We start from the raw sequence: 16,868 nt of genomic DNA on the forward strand, positions 1-16,868 counted from the left end.
GAGTCAGACCCTTCACTGGCTGGAACACACAGAAATCTGGTCTGGGGTCACCTATGGTAAGTTTTCTTTGGGAATTCCCCAAAACTGGACCTCTGAACACAAAACTCCAACCATGAGGAACATCACTTATTTGTTTTCTGTAGAACTGGGCCTCCTCCGTTGCCAAAGCCTGTGCTGTGGGCAGTATGCCCAGATGCACATGGGAAATGTGGTGGAACACTGAGGCCTGCAAAGAACATCTAGTAACATGGAAGGGCAGAAGAAATTGGTCAGCTCCCTGGCCAAGCTTTGACAACAAGTATCTAGGTGAGTGGAAACTCTAAGGTGGACTAAGTCAGTCAGTGGAACTTGAAAGAATTCATCAAGCTTGGAACAAGATCAACAACAGCTCAGAACTATTGAAGCCACTTAAGCAGTACCCTTAGAGCATGCTGCACCTTGGGGACCCAAGGATGATATTAAGTGGCTATCCCACAACCCCAGATACAGTAGTGATATCCTCCAGATACAACATGAAAAAAAATTGGCAACAATTTGTCTCATCCACTTTCTCCCATTCCTTGGATCCTTCCCAACCTAATTGTCCATCCTGTTCAAATACGTAAACATCATCAAAAATACAACTGGAAAGTAAATAAGCAAAAGCAAAACACAATGCTATCATCTTTGTATTTTATAAATTCATTTTAATTGATAAATAGTAATTGTGGATATTGATGAAATATGATGTGATCTTTGGAGCCATTCAAGCTGCCTACCACACCCCTCACTAGCCAGTTCCCAATTTTCTGTTTTAAAATACATTTTTCCAAAATACACCCATGCATACATGTATGTACACATAAACACACATATTCATTGGAGAATAAGAGAAAGATAAAGAGCATCAAGCCACTTGTTCACTCCCCAAAAGTCTATAATGGCTGGGACTGAAGCTAGATAAAACTGATGCAGGAATTCATCCAGGTGACTTGCATGCTTGGCAAGGAGCAGCTACCTGATTCTGCAGCTGCTACCTGCCAGGAATGTTACTGGTCAGAAGAAGAACTCGGCACCTTATACAAGATTCTAACACTTTGACCTAAGATGTCAGTATTCTAGCATGCATCTTACTCCTGCACCTAACATCTTACTAATAACCTAAAAATTTTTTTCAGCAAGTTGGAAATGCAAAATATAAGTGTGAGCACCATGCAATGCAATGACTCACTAAAGTAAATACTTTATTCTAACTGAAATGTTGTGTTCTGCAATCAACATTGATTTTCAACTCCTAAGCAAAAGTCATTGTTACTGACCAAGATTATAAAAGTGCCACAAAGGAGGTAAAATTCAGAAATAACTGGAGACCAGTATCCCCTGTTGACATTAGACCCCTTAATATGTGACTGTGCTATTAAACGCATGATGATAATCTCAAATGTCTTTTTTTAAGTCACTGATATGATTCCATTCAATAGATGTAAAGTACACATTTACAAATCAGTCTGGCCGAATTTCTGCAAAATTGAGTATTTTAACATAATGGTATCACTTATCAGAAAGAACCTGTAATGTCGAAAATGAGGATAATGTACAAAAGTAGATCACCATGAAGAAATTTCAACAGTCTAATCTACTGAAATAAGAAATCTCACAGAAAAGTTGCAAACAAGTAAGCGTATGTGATCCCATTGCAAATATCACAATGAAACATACCTGGCCCTGTAGCACATCTTTAAGTCTATTACTGTATTTTTATCAGCTTTGTTTATATTAAGATCACTTTAGCTATTTAGGGTCTTTCACATTTTCATAAAAATTTAAGCATAAGGTGGTAAGGAGGAAGCTTGGATCCCAACCATGAAGACTCCCAGACCTTCACCACAAACTATTATTACGAGCAACAAAGACTATATCCCAACTGCCAAGGAGGCCACAGGGAATTGGATGCCCTCGGAGGCCGAGTACTCTGAGGTCACCCACCCCCAACCGGAGCTTCCGCTGGGGATGGAAGAAGTCCAAACACTACCGTGCAGAAACCAACGTCATCAGAAAGACAACCAGGAGCCCTGAGCGGTCCGCAGAAACAGAAGAACAATAAACGTCCTTCGGGACCAGGGAGGAGAACTTTCTCTGGTCCGAGCCTGGCTCCCCCTCTGGACCCCCACCCTCCCTTGCAATGACCATCGGGATCGCTCTGAAAACCCCTCATAGCAAACAAGCAATCATACAAACTAAAAAAAACCTAAAATAAATAGACAAACAGCAAAAAGTAGAGCTTGGAATCTGACAGGAAAGAGCTGGCGTGGATTGGCTCATGCCTCGCTGGGTGGGACACAAAGATTAGTCACTCCTCACCATGGTGTTGAGGATTTTCCTGCACACCCCCCCCTCAAAAAAAATGTTCTGCACCTTAATTGTCGACAAATGTCTTGTTAGAGTTGCAAGCCAGTCTAGATTATCCTAAAATCTGCCAAGATCAGCAAAATTATACTTCAACACAACAAATGGCTAAATACTAAAATGAAATAGACACGAGACAGCTGAATGGTACCCTATAGCCATTTTAAGGTATATAGCAGCCGGTCCGGTCCTGTATATAAACTAAAATTGAAATGTCAATGAGCTAATCATAGGTTGTGGTTAAGAACTTGCTTCTTTTTTTTTTTTTTAACATACTGGTTACTCAAAACCATGTCAATTCCATAATATTGCAAATTGCTGTTGATGTTATATTGGGACTCTTAATTGACTGGGATGATATTCTACCAGCTCTAATTTTGGACCAGAAATGGTCTCCCCAAGAAACTGTTCAACCCATCTGGACAATAAGTAGCTGGACTCTATGCTTGGTATACATTTGCAAGGAAAAAATCTTGATTGAATTTGAACTGTAATACTGCATCAAGGTGGAGGAATCCAGCAGGGGGGAGGGGCGTGGGGAGAGGTGGGGGGATTCCCAGAGCCTCTGAAGCTGTTACATAATGCAAAATAATTAATTAATAAAAAAATTTAAGCATAACTTTTTCTAGATCTGAGAATGTCCTAGGTATTTTGATTGCATTTGAATTGAATTTGTAGATTGTTTTCAGTAATACAGACATTTTAATGCTATTAATTCAACCAATCCATGAACATAGAAGATTTTTCCATGTCTTGGTGTCTCCTATTTATTTAATGTTTATAATTTTCATCACAGAGGTCCCTCACATCTGTGGATAAATTTATCCCATTGTATTTATTTTTCAGCTATTGTGAATGGTCCTGATCTTACAAATCCTTTCACAGACATGAAAGTTTTGTGTATGCAATGACTATTGATTTTTTTAGTTCATTTTATGTCCTGAAATTTTACCAGACTCACTTATGAGTTCTAATTATTTCTTACTAGCTTATAATCTACACACAGAAACAGAGAATGAATATCATTAATATAAAAGAACATGAGGACAGAATTTTTTCTATACAGGTAAAAAGGAATTGCAAATGAAACAATAAAAATATTTATGCAAAATGGTGAATAAAGTCATTACTTATCAATAATATACTTATGTATATTAATGAATGTAAATAGATCATATTTTGAATTAAAAGATAGACTGCCTAAGCGAATTAAAAGACAAAATTCATCTATTTCCTGCCTATTGTAAACACGTTACCAAGAAAGACACACACTGCAAGTTAAAGGATATAATAAATATTCCATGCTGATGGAAAGTAAAAAAGAGTATGAGTACTCATCCTAATACCAGATAAAATAGACTCCTAACACAAATATTGTTTAAACAGACAGAGGCACATTATATATGAATCAAGGGATTAATTCACAGGAACATATGCATAGTAAATGGCAACCAATGCCAGGGTATCTGACTCTTTAAAACACCAACAGATCAAAAAAGACACATAGACTATAATACAATAATAATAGGGGATTTCAGGATCCTACTTTCACAAATGGAAAAATTTAAATAGACAGGAAATTAACAAAGAAAAAGCGTTCACAAATACCAGACAAAGGCCAAATTGCTAATTGTTACCTACAAAATATTTCATACAACAGTTGCAGACACACATTCTTTCTTTCAGTCTATGAAACTTTCTTTAGGATAGACCATGCATGAGGCCATAAAGCAAATCTTATAATATTTTTTAAAATGAAGTCACATAACATATTTGTTATCAAGCTGGAAAGTAGCAAGTTCAGATTTAACTCTAGATAATATACAACATGACATTGAACAATATATTGCTGAGCACTGCATTAGAGAAGAAATCAAAATGAAAATTTAAGCATTCCTAGGAATGATTAAGGATAACAATACAAGACATCCAAATTTATGAGTTATAGGGAGGAGGTCCCAGGAGTTCATGATACTTCATTACCCTACAAAGTTTCCACACCAGCAAGGAGAAGGCACTCTCATGTGGGAAAGGTCAATGAGTAATGAGACAGCTCCACACTAGATTATCAAAACTATAGTAGCTGCGGAGGCTGTAGCACCTTCCTGGATCTGTATGTCCACATGCTTGTCTCTGTGTAGGCAAATGTAATTTGGTGATTCTTTCTAGAAACAGGTCTGCATGGCCCACGGACTTTGAGTCAGCACTAGTGGCCAGGCAAATGGTGGCCTGCATCTAGGATTGAGAGGCATGCACACACCACCACATTTGTAAAGGCCTGAGGAACAACCCAGGTAACATGCTCAGAACACTATCCTATCTGCGATCAGGGCAGACTCCTGGGTCTGAGTGAAGCTTCAGCACAACGTGGTAGTGACAATCTTATTCAAAGACTGAGGGAGTTTTACAACTTCATAATAATGTATGGTGTATATACCTGGGTATCACAGATCTTTCATATGGGTACACATGCTGGCATGCAGGGGGGAGTTTTAGCCAACTTGGGCTTACCTTGTGTAGTGATCACTTATAAAGATAGAAGATGAAGGCTATGGATTACACTAACAATCATAATCATTGCCATTCCCATGCTGACAAAAGAGATAAACTATGTGCAATTTTGGTGCCATCCTGGACTCTCATTTCACATTTAAGCACTGACCAGAATATGCTGCACACATTGTAGGAACCGAATTATAGGTACAGTTCAAAGACAAAAAGCTTCAGAGGAGAAAACCAGTAAGAAATTCTAGATATGCCTAAAAATAAGCAGAAATGTAAGAAATAAAAAGACATTATGATTCCCCAAAACAATAAAACAATTCCTAAATATTAGAAAATGAAGAAAGGGCTGGTGCAATAGCTCACCTGGCTAATCTGCCACCTGTGAAAGCCAGCACCCCATTTGGGCACTGGTTTTTGTCCCAGTTGCTCCAATTCCCATCCAGCTTCATGCTTATGCCTTGGGAATTCAATGGCCCAGATCCTTGGGATTCTGCCCCTGTGTGGGAGACCTAGAAGAATCTTTTGGCTCCTGGCTTTGAATTGGCTCCGCTCTAGAAATTGTGGCCAGTGGAGGAGTGAACCAACAGATGGAACATCATTCTCTCAGTTTCTGCTTCTCTCTGTGCATCTGCCTTTCCAATAAAAATAAATAAACCTTAAAAAAGAAGAAAGTGAAAATGAAGAGATTGATGAAATGCCTGAAAATGAATGAAGAAACAAACAGGAATACTAAAAAAATAGAAATAGAAATGAAACATTTTACAAAAATATTGAGACTTTGAATATAAGTCAAACAAAACTAGAAGAATGCATAATCTGGGAGAATCAAGATGGTGGTATAGAGTGAGGACAGGTTTAAACTGATGGAGAATCATTAACCAGGGTGAAGCAGAGGGCAGATTCTAGGAAACAAGCAAGAACAGGCACAGAGGAGCAGTGGAGATAGCAGAGTAGAGTCACAGTGACCAGACACCCCAGAGGTGGTCAGTGATTGGCAATCAGCAATTGGAGCTCCACTGACAGCCAGAGCTCCATCGGCAACCGGGTGGGAAGCTCAAGAGCTGATCCACGGTATAGAACTGCCAATCCTGTTGCTTTGTTTGATCCGAATAGGAGACACAGCAACACACCCCAAGTGGGTTTCAGGAAAACGGTAGATTTAATGGTCCAGACACCCAACAGTGCCACATTGGGTGCTGTTTGTTCACTGAGGCAAAGGCTGGCTTCAGGGCTGAAGGAATAATAGATAGCTATGAATGCACTAAGCTGGGAGGGAATTCACTTATGTCTCAGAGCATTACACTGGAACCACAGGGAAAACGCTTCCACTTTGCATCCTACAGGTTCCATCTAAAATAGGTCTGGGTGGCCTTCAGACCTAACAACCAGCCAGATCCAGCAAGATCAGCACCCAGTGATTTAGGACAGCTGGAAACTCCCTAATTCTGGGCACTGCTTGAACCAGACATGGGAGAAAGGTGGTGCAAGCAATGTGCAGCCACAATATGGAATGACAGGAGGTAGAGAATGGTACCCAGGAGCTGGGGTTACAGAGACTGTACTAGAAGCCTAGCACAAAAGCCCATGACTAAAACTTGTTGGAGGGAGTGGCACAACTGACTACACACAATCAGTAAAATGGACTTCTCTATCTGTGGGCAGCACAGCTTAGAAACCAGACCTAAGAAGAAGAATCTGCTAAGCAGAAGTGCAATAACCAAGAGCAAAAGAAGAGACAGAGGCACAATGAATATTACTGATGCCTCCCCAGCAAAGGAGCAAAAGTCTTTGACAACCTCACAGTTATTAACTGAGGAACACATCAAGGAAATGGGGGATAAAAAATTTCTAAAACTAGTTATAAAGCTTCTTAGCAACAATGAGAAACACATACAGGAGTTCAAAACATTGAAGGAATATGTCACACAGGAAATAGTTACACTGAAAAAAATCAAGCAGAATTATTAGAAATTAAGAATACAATGGAGCAAAACAAACATTCAGTGAAAAGCCTGAATAATAGAAGGAATTAGGCAGAAGAAAGAATCTCAGAATTGAAAGATATTTCTTGCCACAATAAGGAAATTATCAAAAAGCTGGAAATGGACCTAAGTCAAGCCAAAAAAAAGGTATTCAAGAATTAAGAGACACTATTAGAAGGACAAATATAACAGTCATGGGCATTCCACAAGGCCCAGAAAGAGAAAATGGGCTTAATGAGGTATTAAATAAAATAACAAATGAAAACTTCCCTAATATGAAGACAGAATTGGGAAACAAAACACAAGAGGGGTGCAGAATTCCCTACACGATTGACAAAATGTCATCTTCACCACAACACATGCTAATAAAGCTCATTTCAGTTGAACATAAGGAAAAGATCCTGAAATATGCATGTGAAACAATCAATTAGCATATAGAGGAAACCAAATTATGCTCACTGATGACCACTCAGAGGAATGGAGTGACATATTCCAGATTCTAATAGGAAAAATTTGTCAGCCCAAAATAACTTACAGAGCAAAGCTTTCCTTTGTCTTTGAAAAACAGATAAAGTTGGTCCACAGTACAGAAACTTTCAAAGAATTCACCTCTTCCACACCTGCTCTACAAATGAGACTTAAAGATGTTTTCTTGACAAAGAAAAGGAATAGCACCTACCAAAACCAGGAGCAAATGTGGAAAGCATCCCAGTAAAAGGACAACAAAAGACTAAATCAAAAAATAACCCATTGCTAAACTTACGGAATGAGATTACTACATACTCATATATACCCTGACTGTAAATGGCTCAAACTCATCAATCAAATGTCACCAAATAATGGACTGGATCAAAAAAACAAAACCCCTCTATCTGTTGCCTACTGGAGACACATCTCACCAACAAAGATCAGTGGAAACAATATCTCATGGATTTCAATTTTTGTTTTTATTTTCATTTCTTCAAAACAGTATTCTCAAATTCTTCACTGACTCATACAGTAGCATCATCTTGTTCAAGAAGGTTTTTTATTTTCTTTTTCATTTGTTCAGCAACAAATTAGTCATTCAGTAGCATGTTATTTAACTTCATGGCATTGTAAACCTCTGTTTTTCTTCCTGTGTTGATTTTGCTTTATGGCTTTTCATTTAAAGAGATTAGTAACTGTATAGTAGAGGCTATCATATCCTGATGTGCAAATACAATGCAGCATACCTCTCTACTTCCAAATAAAAGATGGATTCCCAATTAAACTGTTAAATACATCTTGACAATAGGGATGCTGGACTTTTCGGCCATTGGTCATACCTATAATGTCAGGATACACTTAAATAGCAGAATTATCATCATATGACTACTTCTGAAGAAGTTTACCATTGTAATAATATAGGGAAATCCATGGCAGGGAGCAGACCTGGGGAGGAGGTAAGGACAATTCCAGAGCCAATGGAACTGTATCATAAAATAATTTTTTAAAAAGATTATTTATTATTTTTTATTGCAAAGTCAGATATACACAGAGGAGGAGAGATAGAGGGGAAGATCTTCCGTCTGATGATTCACTCCCCAAGTAAGCTGCAATGGCCAGTGCTATGCTGTTCCGAAGCCAGGAACCAGGAACTTCTTCCGGGTCTCCCATGCGGGTGCATGGTCGCAAAGATTTGGGCCATCCTGGACTGCTTTGCCAGGCCACAAGCAGGGAGCTGGATGGGAAGTGGAGCTGCCGGGATAAGAACAGGCACCCATATGGGATCCCGGCGCATTCAAGGCAAGGACCTTAGCCGCTAGGCCACACTGCCGGGCCCTGTATCATAAAATAGTTTTTAAAAATTTTAGAAAAAGAGCAAAGCTCATCTCAACCAATGCTTATGTTAAGAATTTAGAAAAGTGCCAACTAAATCAGCTAACTTTACAGTTTAAGGAGCTAGAAAAACAATAGCAAAGTAATCCCAAGATTAGCAGGAAAAAAAGAAAATACAAAATAAGAGAAGAAATAAACCAAATAGAGACCAAAATAGCAATACATAAGATCAATAAATACATGTTTCTTTGAGAAAATCAACAAAATAGATCTCTCACTAGCCCAACTAATCAAAAAAAAGGGGGGGGGAAGGGAGAAGATATGAACCAATAAGATCTGAGACAAAAAAGGAAATATAATAACAGATAGCTCAGACATACAGAGAATTATAAGGAACTATATGCCAACAAATCAGAAGACCTAGAAGAAATGGACAGGTTTTTGGACACATACAATCTACCAAAAATTAAACATGAAACAACTCTTGATCTAAATAGACTGATATCAAAGACAGATTGAATCAGTAATCAACTCACTCCCAACCAAGAAAGCCAAAAGCCTGATGGCTTCACTGCAGAATTCTACTGCAGAAAGAATTTACCCAATTCCTCCACAAGCTTTTTCAAACAATAGAAAGGAAGGCAATCCTTCCAAACTCTTTCAAGGAAGCCAGTATTGCCTCAATACCAAAGCCAAATAGAAACACAGAAGAAAAAGAGAACTACAGACCAATATTCTTGATGAATATAAATGCAAAGATTCTCAGTAAAATACTAGCCAACAGGATCCAATAGTACATGAGGCAGATCATTCACCCAGACCAGGTGAGATTCACCATAGGCATGCAAGGATGGTTCAACATTCACAAATCAATAAATGTAATTCACTACATCAACAAATTGAAAAATAAAGACCATATAAAGCATCTCAACTGATGCAGAGAAGGCATTTGATAAAATCCAACACTATTTCATGCTAAAACCCTTAACCAAGATAGCATAAGAGAAATATTCTGTAACATAATCAAAGCAATATACAAAATAACCACCAGCATTATACTTAATAGAAAAAGACTGGAAGCTTTTCCATTAGACCTGGAACTAGAAAAGGATGTCCACTTTCTTTTTTCTTTTTTTTTTTTTAAGGATGTCCACTTTCACCACTACTATTCAAAACAGTATCAAAGGCCTTGCCAGAGCTATTAGGAAACAAAAAAAAAAAATACTGAAGGAATTCAAACTGGAACCAAAGAATTAAAATTATCCCTCCTTGCACATGTCATGATGCTCTACTTAGGAGAACCAGAAGATACAATCAAGAGACTATTGGAATTCACAAGAGAATTAGGCAGGGTAGCAGGACACAAAATTAATTAACATAAAACAATGGCACTAGTATACACAAATAGTTCTGTGGCTGCAAAAGAAATTCTAAGTACAGTCCCCTTTAAAATAGTGGAGAGGAATCTTAAATAACTAGGAATTAACCTAATCAAAAACAAGGAAGACCTCTATGATGAAAATTACAGAGCATTTTTTAAAAAAAGAGAGAGATAGAAGACAATAAAAAATGGAGAAGCTTACCATGTTCATGGTCAGTAGGATCAACATTCACAAACTATCCTTATTTCCAAAACTAATATACAGATTCAAAGCAATCCTAATCAAAATCCCAAAGACATTCTTCTCAAAAATAAAAAAGAAGATACAAAAATTCCTTTGGAAATACAAAAAACAACAAAGAGGCAAAGCTCTGATGAAGAATAAGAATAAAGCTGGAGGAATCACAATTCCAGACCTCAAGACATACTTCAGGGTAGTGGTTATCAAAACAGTCTGGTACTAGTACAGAATCAAAGCAAATGAATGGCACAGAATAGAAACACAAGAAGGGAACTCATACATGTGCAGCCAACTAATCACTGACAAGACAATGGAAAATAATTGGGGGGAAAGCCTGATATTTTCAGAAAATGCAGTTGGGTCAGTTGGATAGCAACCTGAACAGGTAAGAAGCAGGAACCCACCACCACCACCACCACCTGACACCTTATTTAAAAAATCAGTTCTAAATGAATCAACTACCTAAATCAGTATCCAGGAAACATTAAGCTGATAAAGAAAACATAGGAAGCACTCTCCAAAATATAAAAATAGGCAACTACTTCATAGAAGGTCTCTGAAAGGGTCTGTCGTGGTAGCCTAGCAACTAAGGTCCTCACCTTGCCAGGATCCCATATTGGTGCCAGTTCATGTTCCAGTGACCCCACTTCCTATTAAGCTCTCTGCTTGTGGCCTGGGAAAACAGTAGAGGACGGCCCAAAGCTTGGGACCCTACTCCTGCATGGGAGACCCAGAAAAGGCTCCTGGCTCCTAGGTTTAAATTGGCTCAGCTCCAGCCATTGGAACCACTTGGAAAGTGAATCAGGAGATGGAAGATCTTCCTCTCTCTCTCCTCCAATCTGTATGTCTAACTTTCCAGTGAAAATAAATAAATCTTTAAAAAAAATAGAATAAGAGGAAGGTCACTTTTGACTGCACAGGCAGTCAAAGTCAAAATAAACAGAAGGGACTACAGGAAACTAAAAAGCTTCTGTACAGCAAAGGAAACCATTTACAAAGTGAAGAAGCAATCAACAAAATGGGAGAAAAACTTTGCACACTATACAACTGATAGAGGACTAATATTCAGGATTTACAAAGAGCTTCAGAAATTCATTGACAGTAAAACAAACAACACTGGGAAGAATTGGATGAAAGAAATGGGCAGACATTTTTCAAAAGAACAAATTCAAATGGATAACAGCCATATGAATAGATGCTGAGACTCATTAGCTGTCAGGGAAATACAAGTGAAAACGACATTGAGGTTCCACCTAACACCAGTGACAATGGCCTACATTCAGTACTCTACAGACAACACCTGCTAGCATGGATACTCAGAGAAAGTTACCCTCCTTCACTGCTGGTGGGAGTGTATGCTACCACAACCACTATGGACGGCAATATGTAGGGTACTAAGAAAACTGAAAACTGACCTGCTGTATAACCCAGCTCTTCCATTTCTGGGAATACATCCAAAGGAAATGAAATCTGCATACGAGGAAGGGATCTGTAATCCTATACTACAGAAGCACAATCTACAGTAGACATAGAAACAACCCAGATGGCCATCAAAAGAGGAGTGGATAAATAAACTATGGCACATCCTCTCCATGGAATATTACTCAGCCATTCAAAATGAAACTACAATTTGCAACCAAATGGTCCCAATTACAGACCATCATGCTGTGTAAAATAAGTCAATCACAAAAGGACAAATAAATGGTTCTCTGATATAAGGCAACCTTCATGCAAAATACTAGATAACAGCCCTTTCAATGTTGCTTTTGCTACATCTCATGGATTTTGAAATTTTTGATTTTATTCTTTTAAAGTTTTTTTCTTATTAGTTTCTTCACTGACTCATAGGTTATATAGTAGCATTATCTGTCTCAAGAAGGTTTTTAATTTTCTTTTCTTCGGTGACACATTGGTCATTCATTAGCATGTTATTTAACTTCATGTTGTTGTAAAGGTTCTATATTTCTTCCTGTTGTTGGTTTTATCACTTTCCATTTAAAGGAATGTGTAATAAATAAAGACTATCATATCCAGATGTGAGGATATGATGCAGTATACATCTCTACTTACAAATCAAAGATGGACTCCCAATGAAATTACTTTAAAATATCTGGCAATAGGATGCTAGACTCTCTGCCATTGTTGCCACTGCAATGTCAGCATACATTTAAATAGCAGAATGATGGACATACAACTGTTTATGAAGGACTGTACTAGTGTAATAATATGGGGAAAATACACCATGAATTTACATGGGAGGGGGTAAGAAAAATACCAGGCCTATGAAACTGTATCATACAATAATAATTAAATAAATAAGTTTTCAGAAAATAATGCAATATGCCAAAGCAAAATTGCAGTAGAGAGCATCAGCAGGGTTGTGAGACAGAAGGAAAAAAAAACTCTAGGTAGAAGACAAAATCTTGGAAGTATGTGAGTCTGACAAAAAGCCAAAATAAAAAATTAGGAAAATTCAAATCAGTGCTGTAGATTGGTGAGACACAACCAACTACCAGACGTACAGATCTTAGGAATTCCTGAAAAAATGGAAAGAGAGAAATGGATTAGATGGCCAATAATGACAGTAAAATTTTTGATGTGGAAAAAATGGGACACCCAAGTAAAGAATGCACACTTTATATATATATGGACTACTTATAAACATAGTCAGAAACAGAGAAAATCTTCTGAAATATCCATGAAAGAACATGCCACATTACCTTCAGAGAATCATCAATTAGAGCAACAATTGATTTCTTATCAGAAACCATAAGGCTAGGAGAAAATGCAGGGAAATAGTCCAACTCCTTGAACAAAGAAACTGCCAATCAGATACTGTATTCATCAATGTGAATCGGAGACCTTCCTTAGCAAACAGAATATGAAAGAATTTGCCACAACCCATGAAACCTTAGGAATGATGTTGAAGAATGTGTGCTATCCACAGAAATGAGATTGATAATCACCACAATGAAAGAATGTCAAGGTAGAAGATCTTATAAAATGAGATGTGCTAATTAATGAAGAGTACCAAAGAGAGAGAGAGGGAGATGCAATCTGCAGGAGCATCTTAATGTTTGGTTATTGGTTACACACTGTGCCTATTCTCTTCATGAACAATAAAATTGGTTTTCTCCTTGTTATTTGTTGGACTCTTTACCCAATGGAGTTTAAATGATTGCAAAGCAAAATGAAAGTCGGCAATTGTAAGAAACTTAAAACAAAAAAAAAAAAAAAACAAAGAGGAAGATGAGTGGAGTGAAAAATATCACTATACCCCTAAATCTGTATTATGAAATTTGTTCATAATACATAAGTAAATTTTTTACAAAATGCAAGCAAACAAATCCCACTAAAATTAGGTTATAAAAGATACCCATTACTTCTCTCTCTCAGAATTCTAGAGATCCCTGATGGGACAATGAAAGAGAAAATACGTAATTATTACAACAGAAAAAAATGATTTTATTCGAAGCTCAAAGCACTGTGTGTTAGATGCACAAAGATCATAAATATTCACAGGATGAAATTCTTCATAAATTTTACAAAGATATCCAATATAAAAATAAATCTGAATGTAATCTGAATTACTGCCACAAAAAAGTGTAAATATAAGCTTGAAATATGCCTAGTATACATTACACAAATAAAATCAAAGATTATAAAATGTTAGCATCAAAATATAATAAAATAAATGGAAGGTGGGTTTTAAGAGACTCAATATCACCATGATAACAACCCTCCCAAAAAGTCTACCTTTTAACTAAAGTCCATTAAATTCACAGCTAGGTTTGTTTTTGCTTTTGTTCCTTATTTTAAGGTTAAGAAAAACTGGCAGCAGCGGCAGCGGCAACAAGTGCCGTAGGCGAGCCAAGCCAACCTGAGCCCAGACAGAATCGGAGTTTGTCAGGTCGCCAGTCCTGGGCACCGTGCATGGAGTGTGAGCAGCAGCGGTCGCCGAGCTGAGCAGCGCCCAGCGGCCAGGACGTGCATGACCCGGAGCTGTTCCTGGACAAGATAGGAGACATGAGTGTTGGACGTTGAAGAATAAAGCTGTTGAGTATCCTGATGATGGCAAATGTCTTCATTTATCTGATTATGGAAGTCTGCAAAAGCAGTAGCCAAGAAAAAAAACGGAAAGCGGAAAGTGATAATACCCAAAGAAAAGTTCTGGAAGATCTCCAACCCTCCCTAGGCCTATTGGAACAGAGAGCAAGAAAAGCTGGACAGGAAGTATAACCCCATTCTGAGCATGTTGGCCAACCAGAAGGGGAGCTGTTAGTGGCCTCCAACGTGAGCCACCTGAACTACTGCAAGCCTGACTTGAGGGTCCCATTGGTGGTGACAGATTTTCAAAACTTGCCAGACAGGTTTAAAGATTTCTGCTGTATCTGAGATGTCAGAATTATTCCCTGCTTATTGATCCACCAGGGAAGTGTGCCACGAAGCCTTGCTGCTGGCCATCAAGTCACTCACGTCCCATTTTGCTTAGAGGTAGGCGATTCGGAGACACAGGTGGGGAACCTGAGTGTGGTGTGGTGTGGGTCAAACCCCGGCCGGGGACAACCACTCCAAACTGTCAGATTTGTTGAAGTTCGAGAGTGAGAAGCACCTAGACATCCTGCTGTGGAACTACAGGGACACTTTCTTCAACCTGTTCCTGAAGGAGGAGCTGTTCCTGCGCTGGATCAGCGCCAATTGCCCGGACACCGAGTTTATGTTCAAGGGCGATGAGGATGTGTTCATCAATACCCACCACACCCTGAATTAGCTGAAGAGCTTAGCCAGGAACAAAGCCAAAGATTTGTTTATCGGCAGTGTGATTCACAATGCCTGGCCACACCAGGTGAGAAACTCAAGTACTACATCCCAGAGGTGGTGTACCCGGGAGTCCACCCTCCGTACACTGGGGGTGGCGGCTTCCTCTACTCGGGTGCCCTGGCACTATGGCTGTACAACGTCCACCTCTACCCCACTGATGACGTGTACACGGGGATGTGCCTTCAGAAACTTGGCCTGGTTCCCGAGAAGCACAAAGGCTTCCGGACATTCGACATCGAGGAGAAAAACAAGAATATTTGTCCCTATGTAGACCTGATGTTAGTGCACAGTCGAAAACCTCAGGAGATGACTGACATTTGGTCTCAGTTGCAACACGCTCATTTAAATTGCTAAAATGGATGCAGGCTAAATTGTGCATTAGAAGGGGATATCCTGAAATAGTTCCCTTGTGGGGTTTTCCCATCAGGGTGGTTGTGCGCCACACCCTGGAGACGGCCTAGCAGAACGCAAGATACTGGTTATTTGCATTTGTTTTTTGGAGGAGGGGGTAGCATGATTGGCTTGGATCCTTTCCACTGGGTGGGCGTTGTGGTCACTGTTTTCTACTTTGTCCCCTTTCAACCTCAGATCATTACGTTTCTAGAATTCACCACTTCAGGCTGTTTTTTCTTTGTCCTCCTGTGCGAATAACATTCCTGTTTCCCATTGTAATGCTGATTTGTGTATAATTCAAGCGTTTATAAACATTGGCTACAAAGACCTTGTTATACACAAGTCAGTGATTTTTGTGACATGGAATTACCCTTGTTTTCACGCCATTTGGAAAGAGCTTGAAAAATTGTCCAGATTTTTCTTTGTCAGAATTTCCTGCCACCCAACAGTATTTTCTTGTGTTCATCTAGTTTGTTCATTTTGCAAAATGAGCATCCTTCTGTGGCCCTCATCCAGTTTTTCTTGCTGCGGTCTGATAAGGACCATAACGAGAGAGTGTTTCATTTTTTCCTTGTATCTGGTTTCTTGGTATCATCTTAGTTACTTGCTTGTAGTATCTCAAAATGAGATGAGTATCATTCCAGAATGACCAACTCAAGCTGGGATCACCCCTGATAGCCATTCTGGGTTTGTGCATTTTCAGCGTGGACCAGGAATGCATACGTACCTTCTGAACCCGAAGGGAGAAGAGTGATGCAGCAGACCTGCCTCATCACTGGGTAGTCATTTCAGACTCCAGGATTCTGTTCTCACCATATTTTCACAAGTTGCTCATATGGAATCCTTCCTCTGGGTAGTGATTGCTTCTCTGTCTCTGAGTAGAAGTGCCTGTGTTTATATTTATTGTTCTTAAATATATTTTGTGTATATTTTATTTGTACACAGTGTTGTTAACGAGATGTTTAAGTAGAGCATAATATTTTAAATGTTCAGGTGTATAATATAATAAATAAAGCTAATGATTATTTTTGAATTTTAAAATTTGTTTTTGGGGGGGATACGAATTGTTAGAGTTGATAAAATTCTGCCAAGCTGTTGCTTATATGCACTATCTATAACATGCTTTCTTGAACTATTTTTGTGTTTATAGAGATAAGAATTCTTATCAGATGTGACAGTAGGGACTGTAAGAAAGTGAAAATAAAGTTGATGTATTTTAAAAAAAGATTTAAAAATGCCAATAAGAACTAAAAGATGTCACAGCCTAGCAAGGCCAATCTCAGGAAGATTCTGAGCAGAGTAAAGATTTAGCAAGGGCAACAACAGGGGAACTTTATAGCCCTAAAAATACACATAGTCC

The 16,868-nt window shown here is 38.6% G+C and overlaps 1 pseudogene; it reads left to right on the plus strand.

Annotated features, from left to right (window-relative positions):
* Positions 1-14,320: 14,320 nt before the first annotated feature.
* Positions 14,321-15,469, plus strand: LOC101521288 (N-acetyllactosaminide beta-1,3-N-acetylglucosaminyltransferase 2-like; annotated as a pseudogene).
* The last annotated feature ends 1,399 nt before the right edge of the window (positions 15,470-16,868 follow it).

The sequence above is a fragment of the Ochotona princeps genome, chromosome 13 (assembly GCF_030435755.1).
Source record: "Ochotona princeps isolate mOchPri1 chromosome 13, mOchPri1.hap1, whole genome shotgun sequence".
In the NCBI taxonomy this organism is placed as follows: domain Eukaryota; kingdom Metazoa; phylum Chordata; class Mammalia; order Lagomorpha; family Ochotonidae; genus Ochotona; species Ochotona princeps.